Source organism: Dipteris shenzhenensis, chromosome 13 (assembly GCF_047967505.1).
Source record: "Dipteris shenzhenensis isolate YYH24624 ecotype China chromosome 13, Dip_SZ_1.0, whole genome shotgun sequence".
NCBI classification, from domain to species: domain Eukaryota; kingdom Viridiplantae; phylum Streptophyta; class Polypodiopsida; order Gleicheniales; family Dipteridaceae; genus Dipteris; species Dipteris shenzhenensis.
In genome coordinates this window covers 46,849,064-46,865,594 of record NC_141608.1, presented here as the reverse complement: position 1 = coordinate 46,865,594, position 16,531 = coordinate 46,849,064, and positions in this window count along the sequence as shown.

Sequence of the window (16,531 nt, the reverse complement as noted above, 5' to 3'; positions counted from 1 at the left end):
GGTCCCTACCTAATTGACAGATCATGTGCACTCACACGATTTTGCATAGGCACATAATAGATTGCATCAAAAATATCACACACTTTCATTCCATACTCTCAAAGCATGCAATGAATTCACAAGCAGGACAAGAAGCTATGCCAAATTTCAAGATGAATTGGCAAAAGAGTCTACAGCCTCAGCAATTAGATCCTCACCAAACATCACAGCTATCTCCTAAATGCAAAAATATCATGATTGTATTCAAATTGATCTACAAGTTCAATGATCTAGGTACAATTTATCCAACATGAATGCAAGATAGCAAGAAATGCCAGCCTCAGCAACGAGATCCTGGCCACAGTCTTAGCAACGAGATCCCCTCTAAAATTCACAGTTGTCACCCTCTCCTCAATTGGATATCAGCTTCCTGATTACACACTAGAAATTGTATGGTGCAAAGGCATTAAAGCAAGAGCGATTGGCATGCTAGAAGCTTAACATCCATTGGGTTAAGTGCATGGCATCCTAACTTTAAAATCAAAATAAGCCATAACCCCAAGATGGGTAATAAAATGGATCTGAGAGTATGTTGTCTCTGTGCCAACATGGACTTTAGGTAGCCAAAATATGTGTGTAGGGTAGCGATAAAGCTCTGCTTGTACTTGCATAAGGCTAGGAATATCTCTCTTAGGAATCCAACATGCATGTTCTATATGCCATTCCTATATGCATGTTCTACATGCAAGTCCTACACACAATTCCTACATGCATGTTCTACATGCAAGTCCTACATGCAACTCTTACATGCATGTTATACATGCAAGCCCTACATATGCAACATGCGACCCCTACATGCAACTTGCAATTCCTACATGGAACATGCAACTTGCAACTCCTACATGCAAGTTCTACATGTAGAGAGAGAATGTCTTACAATTCCTACATGCAGAGAGAGAAGCTCTCCAACTTGTATAAATGCCCCATAATGGAATGAAGCCCACACTAGGGATAAATCCAGTTGACTTGGAAAAAAATAATGCAAGGCATTTATACATAATGGGTTGGAGACTTTAACAAGGCTATTTAAGTATTGGCATCCACTTGCCTTGTTGTAATAACTAGATTTGGTAATCTACCAGAGCCTACTAGCTTTCTAGCCATTTCTCAAGGATTTGGGATTAGGACTAGGGTAAATAGTATCAAATTTTTAAAAGAGAGTGCAAGAATTCATACATGATTTTTTTTACATTGGCATTAGTTTAAGGATCTATATCCATTTTCCTTTCTATAACAACCAGATATAGCCTTCTGCAATAGATTCCTAGCCTTTTTAGCCAACTTTCATGGATGTGATAATTGAGAAAAGAGTGTGTTAGGCATTCAACATAATAATTTTGAGATTGTGACAAGTCCATTTAAGGAACAAAGTGCATTTTTTGTAGTTACTAGATATGATTTTCTCCTTCACTTTCCTAGCCTTTAGGTATTTGGAATTATGATAAGAATAAATGAGATCACCATGGATAAAAAGTGCACAAGGCATTGGGTTTGAGATAGTAGCCAATTTGTTTAAGGATCCACATTCATTTTCTTTACTATTACTACTAGATATGGCATGTTTCTATCCTTTATTGGCATTTTTAGACATTGTTTGGGAATTTTTCATAGATTTGGAAATGCAACAAGGGTAAGCAAGGTCAATGGAGTGAGAAAGGAATCTGCACATGATGAGCTTTATATTGGGATTATGTTCATGTTTTCATGTTTACATTAATGGGTTATTAGCATTCGTTAATTACGCATTAAAGTAGCATGAAGACAATGTGATCACATTGCTTATCGAAAAAAATCACTAGGAAATCAGGTAAAACTATTGCCTATATTATTCATATAACCAATGGTAATATGTACATCACTAGTGGTAATATAACTAATACTAGTGGTTACTATTATCGTTGGTATTATAACCATTGGTAATTCATATTACGGCAGGTAGTAGCTTAAGTACTGGCGGTATTGTGGGCTTCAAATTCATAGTTTCCAATGTAGCCTAGTGGTATATATTGGTGGAAAGGGAAATAGAGCCTTGTCATTCAATTTGAATGTGGTTCATATCTCGATAAACCATTTGGTAAGTTGAGAAAAAAAGAGAACCACGATTTGGATCTGAATTGTGGTAGGGTTGAGTGGGGGAGGGTGAGTCAGCATTCATTATACTTGTGGGTATGGTTTGCTACTCCAATTCCTTGCATTTTGGGGAAATTGCAAACCACAAATGTGAGGGTTAGTGGATGTGAGCGTTTGTTTTATGTTTTGGATCATGGTTTGTAGTCTGAATCCTTGTGTTTTGGGGAACTTGTGGACCACGATCATGAGTGCCAATAAATGCAATTGTTAGTGAGGAGTCTTAACCTAAAGCATGGAGAGAAGGGGGAGATGAGATGGCAATGATTTGAGCAAAAAAAGGGCATCTGTTGTGACTACAAATGCACAATAAGAAATGCCTAAAACTAGAAATTCTCATCCACAATCTTTAAAATGCATTGTGACTAGGCAAACTATGGATGCATCGAGTCATTTCCATGTTAGTACTCATATGCATGGTAATGTTCCTAGGGTTGAACAAGGAGTTGCAAAAGAGGATCTCACTGCTGAAATGGGCACTACCCCCATGCTTGATCCACCCGATGAGGTTGTTAACCAAGATATGGCGAAAGGATTTATGCGGGTATCACAATCCTCTCAACGAGGTATTCCACATGCACAAGGGTGGAAAACATAAGTCACATGGTCCAGAATGGGACTTTTTCATTAATTTTTGTGACTACATTGAGTGGAAATGCAAGTATTGTGGAATACCAAAATCAAGGGGAGCACCTCACATAAGGGGTCACTTACTTGGTCACTCAAGAAAGAGCATTCAGCATTGTGCAGCCCTAAGAGCTACTGTAGCAGCTTGCACCTTGACAAAGAAGTTGCAATCTTCTAGAAAAATACAAAAAATATTAATTGGGAAAGTCAAGGTGTAAGTGGAGTTGAGTCTATAGGCACACACAATGCCAGAAGTACAAGTGTTGTTACATCAGCTATAATCTTGAAATCGTCCAGTGTGGTTGTGGTGAAGCGGGAAACCAGAGGGCTCGATAGTGCTTGCATCAATACGGAGTGCATAAGTAAGGCCTAAATGGGCATAGAGACTCTAAGGTCCAAATGGACACATGGCACTCAAGAGAACACTATGTGGCAGGCACTAGGCTAGGAGGGAGGATTCTAGAAGGAACTGAAAAAGAAAGTAATTTGATGACTCTCAAGAATCTGTGGCTGGGTGGACTAGTAGAGTAGAAGCCCTCGAGGATCGATCTCATCACAGGCATGCCATAACTCCTTGTGTGGACTCTAACATGCAAGATAGATCTTGACCTATAGCTCATAAAGTTAGATTGGCAATTGCGACTCCTAATTTCAGGCAACTCATGATCGAGGAGAGAATCTGGATTCAAGATTTGGAGAATGCACAGTATGTACTTGGTAGATCAATCTTGCAATCAGTATATTCACTGAGTATAATTGATAATGATGATATGAGAGCTACATGGAATTGCATTGCTAACTTTGGACTAGCTTTAATCCCCCTTCATACCACACTTTGCATACAGCATTGTTGGAAAATTCATATGCAAAAGAGAAAGATCACATAAATCACAGCATTTTTTAGCAATAGCATAACATCGGTTGCACAATTGTCTCAAATGGGTGGACAAGCACAAATGCCATGCTTTATTGAATGTGATGATTATATTGTTATGTGGGGAGGCATCAATTGATGCCTCACATATAAATAATCCGAGGACATACATAGCTAGTGTATTATCAAAGGTTATAAGAGAGTTAGACCTTGAAAGTTTGTGCAAGTTGTCATGGACAATTCCAAGAGTTGTAAAAAGGCAGATAGAATATTGCAAAGGGAGTATACCAATCTATATGCATTTGTGTGTTGTATGCATGCATTAAATCTAGCATTGAAAGTTTTGTATAAACAAGTGCCATGGTTCAAAGAGATTGTTTGTGAGGCTTGAGACATCATGAAGTTAATACAATCAAAGCAATGTCTCAAAGTAATCTTTATGTCTCGTGATGGTTCTACCATGTTGCACTTGCTAGCAACCACAAGATTTGTCATGTACTTCTACACTTTGCAATCCTTGGTGAAGAATAGGAGTTTCATTATAGAGACATTTCATTGTGATGATGCATTTGAATGATGGATGTTAGAGTTGACTGATAGGGCAACAAAGTAGAAAATGCATGACCTGAAAGAAACATTGGGATCTCCTACATTATGGATATGGTTTGAGGATGCTGCTAATGTTATGAAACCTGTATTATGCTCTTAAATATTTATACTTAAAGGATCCAACAATCAAAAAAGCATGGATACACTTTTGGAGTATTGAGCAAGCTCTTATTGCAAGGAATCCACATACTCACACAAGACAAGAGAATGGGAGAAGACCATTTAGTGCCACAAAAAACAAGGAATTGTGGCAATTACTAAGGCCTCAATGGGAGCAAGCTCACAATCCCTTGCATAGTGTTGGGTACCTTTTAAACCCTGAGTGGTGGAATATTAAGGCTGAAGAAATTCATAAGGTCGAGCAACAATATTATCCCCAAAACCATGAGTTTGCAAAGTGTTGTAATGAGTTAGCCAAGTATCGATACAAGGAGGGGTTGTTTTGAAACTCATCTATTTGTTCTCGTATAATATCTATTATTCTATAAAACCACTACAAGCATGTTTTGGACCAATTGAAGGTAAAAAATCAATAATTTATAATGTTTAGACCTCATTGGTTCATTTCATCTTTTATTTGTCATCAATACCTGAGGATATCATCCATTGAACTTTAGAAAAGTCTTGAGAAATAATCGCAATGGCTTGTTTCATGCCTGCTAAATTAGGAGATGCCAAATAAAGTAAAATAAGGCTATTATTTAACCCAACAAGGAAATGATATATCAAAAACGTTTTCTTCTCTTGCACGATTCTAGAGTTCAAACCAAAATTGGGGAATGTATAAATACATAATTTCTTTTCTAAAGACTAATGTTGAAATCCTATCGTGATAGGGAAATATATAAAGTCTAAGTTTTGTCTAGGTTAGAGAAAAAAAAACTAAATTTAAGATGTAATAATGATAGGAATCTTGCTCTGTATATCCTACATCTATCCACTTCATGATGCCAACATGGCACATAACCATCATGGCATTTTAATAGCTTTTTATGTTTATTGCAACATTCCAATGCACTAGGTCTCAATGAAAAAGTAATATCTTTACAGTATTGAGATCATAACACAAACGTCATGTCTCCCCCATCAAATAAGATCTCAATGGGCTATGGTCCATGGGCTATGGTCCATAACAATGGTCCTAAACTAACTTCAAAATATGCTAGCTAGAGAAGGATCAAAACATCTTTGGGGACATGAGAGGCTCTCACATGTCTGAACTAGGTAGGTTTTTTTGAATTCACTCTCCTCATCCACCTATATTTGATTCATTTTTCAACCCTGTACCTCCTCTCAATAAGATATCTACCCTTGTGAAATATAATATTCCTATTCGTCTCACAAACATAATGTCATAAGTCTCATATGAAAATTTAAAATAAAATATTAAACTCATTATCCAATAGGTCCCTTAGTAGCTTTCTTGCCCTAGCAAATCAAAGGATTGGTTAGAACAATGATACCATAGTGGAAGGCTCAATTTGAGAAGTCTCGAGAAACAAATGCAATGCCACATTCTATCCGATGAGCATCATTATAGAATTCCATTGTACGATATAAAATTTTCATCCAATTTTTTAGACATCACTTTTTGTATGAAATCTGAAAAGAAATCTAACAAATGGAAAGAACTAGTGTACAATAAAAACATGAAATGAAAATTTTACAATGAAGGATGTTTATGATTCTCATGGGATCAATGTCCCAACTTCTTGTATATTGCAATAACAATAAGAGGATGCATGAATCAATGAAACATGTCGAAAATTGAACAAGATTAACTAATTTTTATTGTAGATGACAATCAATGTCATGTGCACTTGGTGATTGAGTCAACATTGATCTAGTGCACATAATCGCTAGAGCAACCCTTGTAGCTTGAAAATATATCAACTCTTATTGTGCATACTTGACTTTTAGAAAACTATTTGCAAGTCACAAGGTTGGCTATCGAAACTATGTGTACTAGATTATCAATACGGTATAGGACAACATTGAAGCAAATCTAATGAAGCATGCAAACATTGGAGAAATTCATTAACACAACATATTCTCATCGAACCACTTGTGGAAACTTGAATGAATGAGATTGTGTTGAAATGGTGGTATATGCTTTATTGGAACTATTGGTTATAACTTGCCAAATTTTTTGTTTTTGCCTAACAGCCTAAGCGGGAAAAAACAAAGTGTTAAATCTTAAATATAATCCAATTTTTAATATAGCCTAATGAACTACATTGGAAAAAAACATCATGATCGATTGAAGAAAGAAATTCTTACCCTAAAATTATAATTCATTTCATGCTATCAGAGACACGTATTGAATTCATGTCCCAACCATTCTATCATCCATGGGGGGACAAAGTCAAGAATCCTCTAGATTGGTTCATCTAGTAGAGATACCGTGTGATAGCCATAGACTTGATTTATAAATTCATTTCCTAACCAATCTAATTTTATTTCATGCATTAAGTTATAAGTTTTCATCTGATGTGAGTAAACCTTTTAGCCATTACAAATATGCAACTACTTCTACTCAAAATGCCAAAAGTAAGAGCCACACTCGAGGGTGTACTACTAAGAAATCATATGTATCATGTGCGTTCAAGGAGTGTTTTAAAAACACCTCAGCTAAAAAAATTTCCCTAATAAAAAAATCCCTCTTTACTTATGAACTAAGTGATTTTTTTCTAAAATTTTTCAAAAAGTTGAATTAAAATACCCCGAATGCAAGTAACACCATATTAGAGAATTTGGGAAATCCTGATAATTTGGGAACTTTTGAGGGGTTGTAATTATGTAGCATTCAATGTTTTTCATTTATTTTTCCCATAGATTTGGCAGTCCATCCAAATCTCGCAAATGTGCATGGTTTGCATCAACATAAATAAAATGTCAAATGTTGAGGTTTCGACCAATGCATGGTATTTTTTGAGGGGTTACAATTACAATGCATTGAGTGCACTCCATTGACTTTCTCCCTGGATTTTGCCGTGTATATGAAACGCACAATTTGGAGTGTGCCTGTTTTGCATTAGCTGAGAAAAAAACATCATATGTTTGAGTTTAACGAAGCATTTTTTGCCTCTTCTCGAAAAAAGGTGGTGTTCAAAAACACCATTTTTAGTTTAGTTGGAGAAAAAGTAAGAATGCAACACTAGTCCTTGATATTTTGTCGAGTGTGCAGAACTTGCAACCACAAAGCAATGGTCTGCAAAAAAAAAGATAAAGAAAAAAGATCAATGTCATACCTTCCAAATATTTGTCAGTATTCAATTAAATTATTGTTGTGCAAGGAAAAAAAAGTCATGCTTTTCAAGTACCTTCACTCCATTGTGGAGTCAGCATCAGAGTCGAAATCTGTTCTATGAGACAAATTGGATAAAGCTCGCTTGCGTGCAATGGTTGGTATCTTCACCTTGATGGGGAGGTTGCTGCTCTTTGAGGAAACCTTCTTTGAGAGGTTACATTTTGGAACCCATGACCATACAATAGCATCAACAGATTCCCAATGTGGAGGATCACCTTTATTGCACATCCAAACCTTGTTCCAACAATCTGCATATACCTCCTCAATTTGTGCATTGTGTCTTTTGCATATAGGTGCCCAATATTGTATGAAAACCTTCTTGAAATTTTTAGATTTATTATCCTTCTGTACATCAGTTTGAGCAATGCCTAGCCAAATTGGGTAAATTTTTTCTGCTGGTCGGACCAAAAGAAAGTGTCCTTTTTGTACATCAACCATTGGATCAAATGATTGTTTTGGCTTTTTCCTTTGAGATCCACAGTAATGATCATTCAACTCTTACATTCCTTGAAACTCATCGTTTTCATTATCAACTACTTGCACACAATCAATATGTTGCATCTTTGGCCAAAATCTCTCGTACATGCCCTCTACACTATTGTTTGGTTTATCAAGCTCATCAATCATGCTCTTCCAGTACTTCACTACTGGCTTGTAAAACTTTGTGAAAGATGCTTCTGGACCTTGCAAGTGTGCCCATTTTTCCCAAAAGCATACATACTCCTTGATACCAACTATCACATCTAAGTGATCCTTCACATACTTGAACATGGTTACATAAGGTGGCTCTCCATTTGGTAGCATTGGATGACCATCTGGATGTCTCTTCCACAACTCAATGCCACCTTCACTTGGTTGCCAATCTAATGATCGTGGATGCACTTTATATTGCATGATAGGAACTTCATTTCGCATAAAGAACCAAAATTGGAGAGGCTTTGAGTGTCCCACTATAGAATCTTTCCCATCGCATGGGCATCCATCAACATAGCTCTTGAAATCAGGGACTTCCGTTACCAAAAATAGCATTGGAGAAGACTCCTCACATTGTCTAAAAGTATCCATGAGATGTGCAAATGTCAATGTTTGGCTAGTTCTTAACCTCTCTGAAAACCTGCTAAACATTGCATCAATATCCTCATGTGTATGCCCAACCATCAAGGATCCCAATTGAATTGACTTGAAAATCCCTCGAGCAACAAGTAATGATAGGTATGCAAACAAGTACCTATTCTTGTTTTCAAAACCACAATTATCCAACTGCAACAATATGTGTTCGGGTAGTTTCTTATAAGGATTTTCTTGATGGGAACTTCCAAGTCCAAGGTCTTTGAATGTTCCACCCACTGCTCCAAGATAAAGTTGTTGCTTGCCATTAGAAACATAGTGAGAATCCAATGCTTCTCTTGAGGTTAGTGCATTTAGCAGAGCATTGTTAGACCTTGGCATCCCATCATGTACTAAATCTCCAAGTGCATGGTTATCAAATCTTTCAAGATTTCTCAAACACAAAGCCAATGAACCAATTGTGAAGTTAGGATCCGACGGCCACAAGGATAAAGAAAAGTGACCATAACGTCCTTGACCATGTCCATGTGTTTATCATGCCAGTCAAAGCCACTGGGAGCTGAAAGGATTTGTCTGTGTCCTTTGAATGATTGCGTAATCTAGGGATGGCTGTCTTCTTTTGGTCCATCTTATCATGGATAATGCACAAGTATGTCTGAGGATACATTTCAGAAAATCTGCGCCAAGTGTAGTACACATTTCTACAACTTTTTTGTTGTAACATGTGCTTTCTTCTATCTTCCATCAACTTATTATGTTCATTTTGGCATTTTGTCGCTGCAAGCTGAGCCTTGATTGCACGACATAAACCACACTTAGAGAATTCACTTGTTTTTGACAAAGTTACATGCTTGAATTCAGAGTTCCATATGCAGTTGAATGTGGAAGTTGACATCTCCTTACAACCCAAACTATGCTTTAATTGCATGTTAACTTCATAGAGAATATCAACCTACTTGTATACATCCGGTATCACCAACTGTGTTTCCCTTGATCGATCCTGAAGTGTTCTACTTTTGTGTGGCATACGCTCAGAATTGTTATCCACAAAATAATGGATTATGGCTCTACCCAGTTCTGTGTGGTCCCAACCTCTCCGCATGATTCCTCTATTACCATGTATGCACCTTCATATACCAATTTCAAATTGCTCCCTGTCTCGATAAAATGTTGTTTTTGGAATACCATGCATTTCATACCATGCTCTACAACAAACTTGAATACCATTCAATGAAAAGACATATTTGAACTGCCCATTGTCATCTTTTCAACAAGCAACCCCAAGAGTGTCATATACATAATTGGTGCGAGCCTCCAAACTTTGGCCCCAATACTCTATGCGTAATTTGGATATCATTTGACAATCGGTGAATTGACAACAATTTTGTTTACAACAATCAATCATAGATACTTTTATGACTGCATCCCTTGTGAGTCTAGATGATGCTAATGGCATGCCATGTTTTTTAGCTTTTCTCTTTATCATGTAGTAACGCCTCTTTTTTGTGGATTTTTCCATTGGGTCCTCATCTTCCATGTGCTTTTTCCCAGAACCACTTCAAGAATTCATGGTGTCATCGATTCTTAATGAAGTTCTATCTAAAAAGGTTATTTGTGCAATGGGCCATTTTATTAAGTGGATGGTATCGATGCCTGATACATCACTGTCATACTTTTCAATTCCCACACCTAGATTACCTTCACCAAGCATCTCAAAATTTATAGGTTCAAATGGGTAGACATACAAAACAACACCCTCTACAATGCTCTTGGCTTTCTGCTCATCCCATATTAAGACTTTCTTGTCCTTCCATGATTCTCGAATGGAAAACTCATCATATTCACATAGAGGTTCAACGTCAATGGTATCTAATGTTATATCATTCAATGGTACAATAGCTCCATTGACATTGTCCACACAACTCATTGATCGTGCTTTCCAACGAACAACACTACCCAAAGCCTCATAGACTAAGAATGCATCCATTGTAGGAAATGGAAGAAGTGCACTTTCATCCATACAAATATCGATCGCCACTGATACATTGTTTTCTCCCAAGGGCACACCTTGGCACATGTCATCATGTGATGTAGAGAATATTGTCCCAATGGCAACAATCTTTCCACTGACGAGCAAGTTGACTTTAACCCCCACTTTCAATGTGGCACCTGCATAGTACATAGCATTTGTTATAGATCTGATGGTGTGAATTAGGATGAAAATGCTTTACAAGATTTATTGCAAGACCAAATCTTCCTAAACCTTGGTGCTTTGAATTTTAGGTAGCAAAATTTGGCTACATGGCCAAATCTTCACAGACCATGGCACACATCCAAATCTACTTAGACCTTGGTGCTTTGAAAGAAGCCCACAAGATTTGGCCACATGGTCAAATCTCCCTAGACCTTGGTGCTTTAATGGCAAAAGGCATGGCGAGAATTTTATGGTGTGCAGGAGAAGAGCCGAGAAGGGGTAGATGCAACCGAAATGCTGCTAGCAGGGAAAGGGCTTTAGAGAGAAGGAAGACAGGACACCATAGGCAAGCAGAGGGAGGCTGACAACAGCAGCAAGCTGGGATATCGCAGACCTCGATAGATGCTAAAGTCTTCAAGAGTGACGCTTTTTAAGAGACAATCGTTTCTAATTTTTATTAGAAACTCAATTCAGGTTGGAAGCTTGTTTCCAAATAATTGATGAGAAATCGTCAAGAAAATCAAAATGGAAAATTAGACTATAAAGACGACGAGAGCGCATGCATGTACTACCCCCCGCATCACTCGCTTTGCCAATGTCGTCCATATAATCCACAGCAATAGGTTCCGTAGACAAAGGGGTGGAAGGAGATTCGATTGCCTTAGAGCAAACTTTAACGAGACCAGCAATCAAAGAAACAAAGCACATAAATCGCCATCCTTCCTCATCCACATTCGTCACATTTCCATTCGAATCACCCTCTTCTTGTCGCTTTCCATTTTGCAATTTCCCTTTAATTGTCCCTTTCGTGCAGTTTTATGTGACATGATCCTCTCCTTCTGTCGCTACCTGCATTTTTATAGTGTTCCTTTTAAGTGTATCTCTTCATAGGATCCTCTCGCTACTTCATAGGATCCTCTCGCTACATGATACCTGAATAGATAGGTTTTGTTTCAATGACACTATGAGATTGCAAGTCGATCGATTCCTGGATCTTCAGAGAAGCATGATCTTCTCAAAACTTATTATTTTGCTACTAAACTTTGTGATTTTGTAGCATTTGAGTATAATGGTACAGAGCATGTTCGATAAGTTTGAGTAATAGTGGAACCATATTATGTATGGGTCGGTCATCTTTGTAATCGCAATAGTAAGGTCTCTTCAACCTGGACACTATCCATCCCTTACAGTAGTATCACGTCATCGCGTGACCTCAATTTGTCTGTCATTGAAAGGAAGGATGCATCAAAATTTCCTCCTCAGGCTTCGGATGAATTTGACACCAAGAGGCCGTCTCAGTTTCCCCCTACATTTCTTTACTCATAATCCTAGGAAGATCCTCGTGTCGACAAAGGCGTCTTGGAGATCAAGTCTAATGTATGGTTTTAACACTAATGTCGGGAGGCTATAATGCTATGGACTTGGTCCATCAGGTCCATCTTATAAGATTTCTGACACATGCAATTCAAATTTATCCCTTCCCTTGTTTTGCTCTCGTGTCTGAACCTTGGTTGTTCATCTCTTACTACAGCTCAAATGTGTAAGGAACTTGTGAGTTGATGCTGCATGCTCCTTCTGGCGTACATGGATTGCAAAGCTGAAGATGCGAGCACTAGTGGCAGGGTTACTGATAGTGGAGAAGAAAGCAAACTTGATGTCTACAAAATATTTTCGAGGCAGGAAGCTGATGATCCTAAGGATGTTGAGAGCACACATGGACATGAATGCTTGCTTCCACAAGGCCTGGCACTTGAAATACATACTGGTTCACTACATGAACTCCATAAGGTTCTTACAGAATTGGGTGCATCTCGCTTCTTATGCAAAACTGTAAGAAAACAATACAATGTCTGTGCTCAACAGATAACAGGATCTCGTATGCAAGAGAGAAAAGCAGATAGTATGGAGAATCAAAATTTGATTATTGTAGAACTGATACAATAGATGGCGCTGCCTCCCAACCGTGCGCTCCTGTGAAAGAAGCTTCGATGGCGAGCTAGAAACAGTAGAGGACGGAGGCTGGATGCTAAGGAATCAGGGTTGCTATAGCCAGTGATGAAATGGCCTTCACGGGCTTGCTCTTATATAGCCACCAGTCATAGTCGGTTAGACCCAATTGGGTGACCGACCCAGTCCGCCCAAACTGAGGGTCGGTCCCGAAATAGGCCACCGACCACACGATAGAATCGTTGCGTAAAATAGAGCAACAAACCTACGTTCTTCGTTCGGCCCAGACTGAGGGTCGGTCCCGAAATAGGCCACCGACCACATGATAGAATCGTTGCGTAAAATAGAGCAACAAACCTACGTTCGTCGTTCGGCCCAGAGCCATTCAGGATCATCTGGGGCTCCAAACAGGCCCCGTAACCCAAGAGTGGGCTACCCCGGGAAATGCTCCGTCTACCCTTAATGCAATCAGTCATGGGATGCCTTCTCGCACTTGCATGTAGCCTAGTTGGCAGTGTGCCAACTCCGTCCAACGAGCGTCCAGCCATCAGGCCACACATGGCCCCCATCTGGTGTCCAAACCAGGACCTATCGGATAACTGAGCTACTCAAATGCCTTCTCCTCATATGGGGGGCTTACAAGTAGAATTAGTTGGTTCCCGCATAGTTACACGAGAGTGGAGCATTGATATCTAACACCCCCCCTCAATGTCCACCCGCAAGTGAACTTACTTTTTCGGCCCAATGCCAAGTCGATGAAGATGCCTCTCCAGCAAATCTCTTCCGAGAGCCTTCGTGAAGATGTCCACAGAATTCTTTGTAGTCGAACAGTACACCAAGTCGACCTCTCCATCCATGATGAGCTCGCGTACAAAGTGATATTGAATCTCAATGTGTTTTGTGTGAGCGTGGAACACAGGGTTCTTTGCAATCGCCATACAACTCTAATTGTCACATGATAACTGCGTAGGCTTGTTTTGCACTGTACCCATGTCCCCCAAAATCCTACTCAACCACACTGCCTCGCAAGAAGCAAAGCATGCTGATTTGTACTCAGCCTCGATAGAAGAAAGAGCAACTATAGGTTGCTTCTTGCTGACCCATGACACAGCTCCAGATCCAAGTGAGAAATAGTAACCTGTCACTGATCTCCTGATGTCCACGTCTCCTGCCCATCCTCCTGCCCATCCGAGTCACAGAATCCGATCAAGATGTTGCCCTTGGTATAGGTGATACCATAATCAAGTGTGCCTTTGATGTATTTCAGCACCCGCATCCCTGCCCTCCAATGGTTCTCCCGGGGCTTATTGGAAAACGTGCTTAGTACACCAGTCACAAAACTGATGTCCGATCATGTGTTACACAAGTAAATTAAGCTGCCCACAAGCCTTCTATACTTCGCTTCGTCCACTAGTGGTGATGAATCCTCGTTTGAGAGCTTCATGTCAACCTCCATAGGGGTGCCAACTGTCTTGCACTTAGCCATGCCAAATGCCTTCAGTATCTCTCCAGCATACTTCAGCTATGAAATGAAGATCTGTTTTGGCTCTTACCAAACTTCAATCCCCAAACAGAAATGCATTAGTCTGAGGTCTGTCATTTCAAACTCTCTTCCTAGCAAATGCTTTGTCTGCGAGATCTTCTCTTCATGGTTCCCTGTTATGACAAGGTCGTCCACATAAAGGACCACGATCATAAACCTACCTCCTTCTCTGAAGATATACAAATTTGCATCTGATGGGCTCCTCCTGAACCCGTTTTGCAGAAAGTAGGCATCAATTCGCTGGTACCACGCTCGTGGGGCCTGTTTCAGGCTGTAAAGTACCTTCTTCAGTTTATAGACTTTACCTTCTGAATCGGGGATCACAAAACCTGGTGGTTGTTCCATGTATACCTCCTCCTTGAGATCTCCATTTAGAAAGGCGGATTTTACATCCATCTGAAACACGGGCCAACTTCCCTAGGCAGCTAAAGCCAAAACACTGTGAATTGTGGTTAGTCGAGTTGTGGGAGCAAAAGTATCTTGATAATCAAAACCATGTACCTGTGCAAATTCTTTTGCCACGAGCCGAGCCTTGTACTTATCCAACGTGCCGTCGCACTTGTACTTGGTCTTGTACACCCACTTGGTGCTGATTACCTTGCGTTTTGGTGGACGATCCACAAGGTCCCAAGTGTTGTTCTTCATTATGGAGCCATACTTCGACTGCATAGCCTCCATCCACCTATCATCACCCTGTGCCTCTTCAAGACACTTGGGTTCATCAGCACGGATCACCTCTGTCATCAAAGCATAGTTGACCAAGCATTCCTGCACCCTTCTTTGCTCCTCTAATCTCTTAGACTGGTGGTGTTCGGATGGTTCCTCCTCAATGGCTAGAGGTTCTCTACCGTCCAAAAGTTGCATTACCCACTTCGGGAATGGTCGTTGCTGTTGTGGTTCTGCAGACTCTTCTTCATCTTCTATATCTTGAATCCTCCCAAGCACCATTGGGGGAGTTCGGTCTACTGTTGGTGGTGGTACTGGATGGATATCTTGGTCCTGGTTGTCTGGGAAGGAAGCATCCTCCTCCAATTGATGCGACTGTTCTGAGAAGACCACATCGCGACTTACTATTACCTTCTTGGTAACAGGGTTATAGAGACGGTAACCCTTTGCCTCTTCACTGTAGCCCAAGAAAATACACTTTCAGCTCTTCGATTCCCATTTGGTCCTATTAGCATCAGGAACATGCACAAAACAGTCACATCCAAAAACTCTAAAATGTGCAGCTGAAGGTTTCTTACCAGAAAAGGCCTACAATGGAGTCATCCCGTTCACAGCCTTCGTGAGCTACGATTCAGAATGTAAACTGCCGTGTTACATGCTTCAGCCTAGAAAGTCTTTGGCAAATCTTTCCCTTTCATCATACTCCTGCCCATTTCATAGATGACAGGCATCTTGCGTTCTGCTACTCCATTTTGCTATGATGTATGTGGCAGGGGTTTCTGCCTCTTGATCCCGTGACTTTTGCAATAACTTTCGAATTCAGTTGATGTGAACTCTCCACCTCTGTCTGATCTCAATTTCTTCACCTTCCTCCCTGTTTCTTTCTCGACCATTACATGCCATATCTTGAACTTACTAAAAGCCTCGTCTTTAGTCTTCAGGAAGTATATCCATATCCTTCTATTGTAGTCATCGATCGGCGTCATGAAGTAGTAGGAACCACCCAAAGCTTCCGTCTCCATCTTTCCGCAAAGGTTTGTGTGAATGAGCTTTAGAGAAGCCTTTGCCCTACTGGCCTCTTTAGGAAAGGGATGCCGATGATGCTTGTCCATCATGCAAGCTTCACATACATCAGGCAAATTTGTAATTTCTGGTAGGTCTGCAATCATTCCACTTTTATGCATCTCCTTTAAAGAACTAAGGTTTAGATGATCAAACCTCTCATGCCACAGCTTAGTGTGTTCACATCGGCTCGAGCACTGAAAGCTCATTTTGCTTGTGCCCTGCCTTGTTGCAATAGAAGCACTTGATCTTCTTCTTTCTCTTTTTATCATCAGAAGAAGATCGGTTACCAGAGTCCTTGCCCTTACCTTTCTTTGATCCAACATACAAAGCCGAATCTTCTCCAGTCCTCATCTTTTGACGCATCTCCTCCTCCAGAAGCATCGTGCTGAAATCCTCAAAGTTGAGGGACGAATTTGCGTATTCAGTGCCATAACAAGACCGTCGTACTTTGGTGGGAGAATC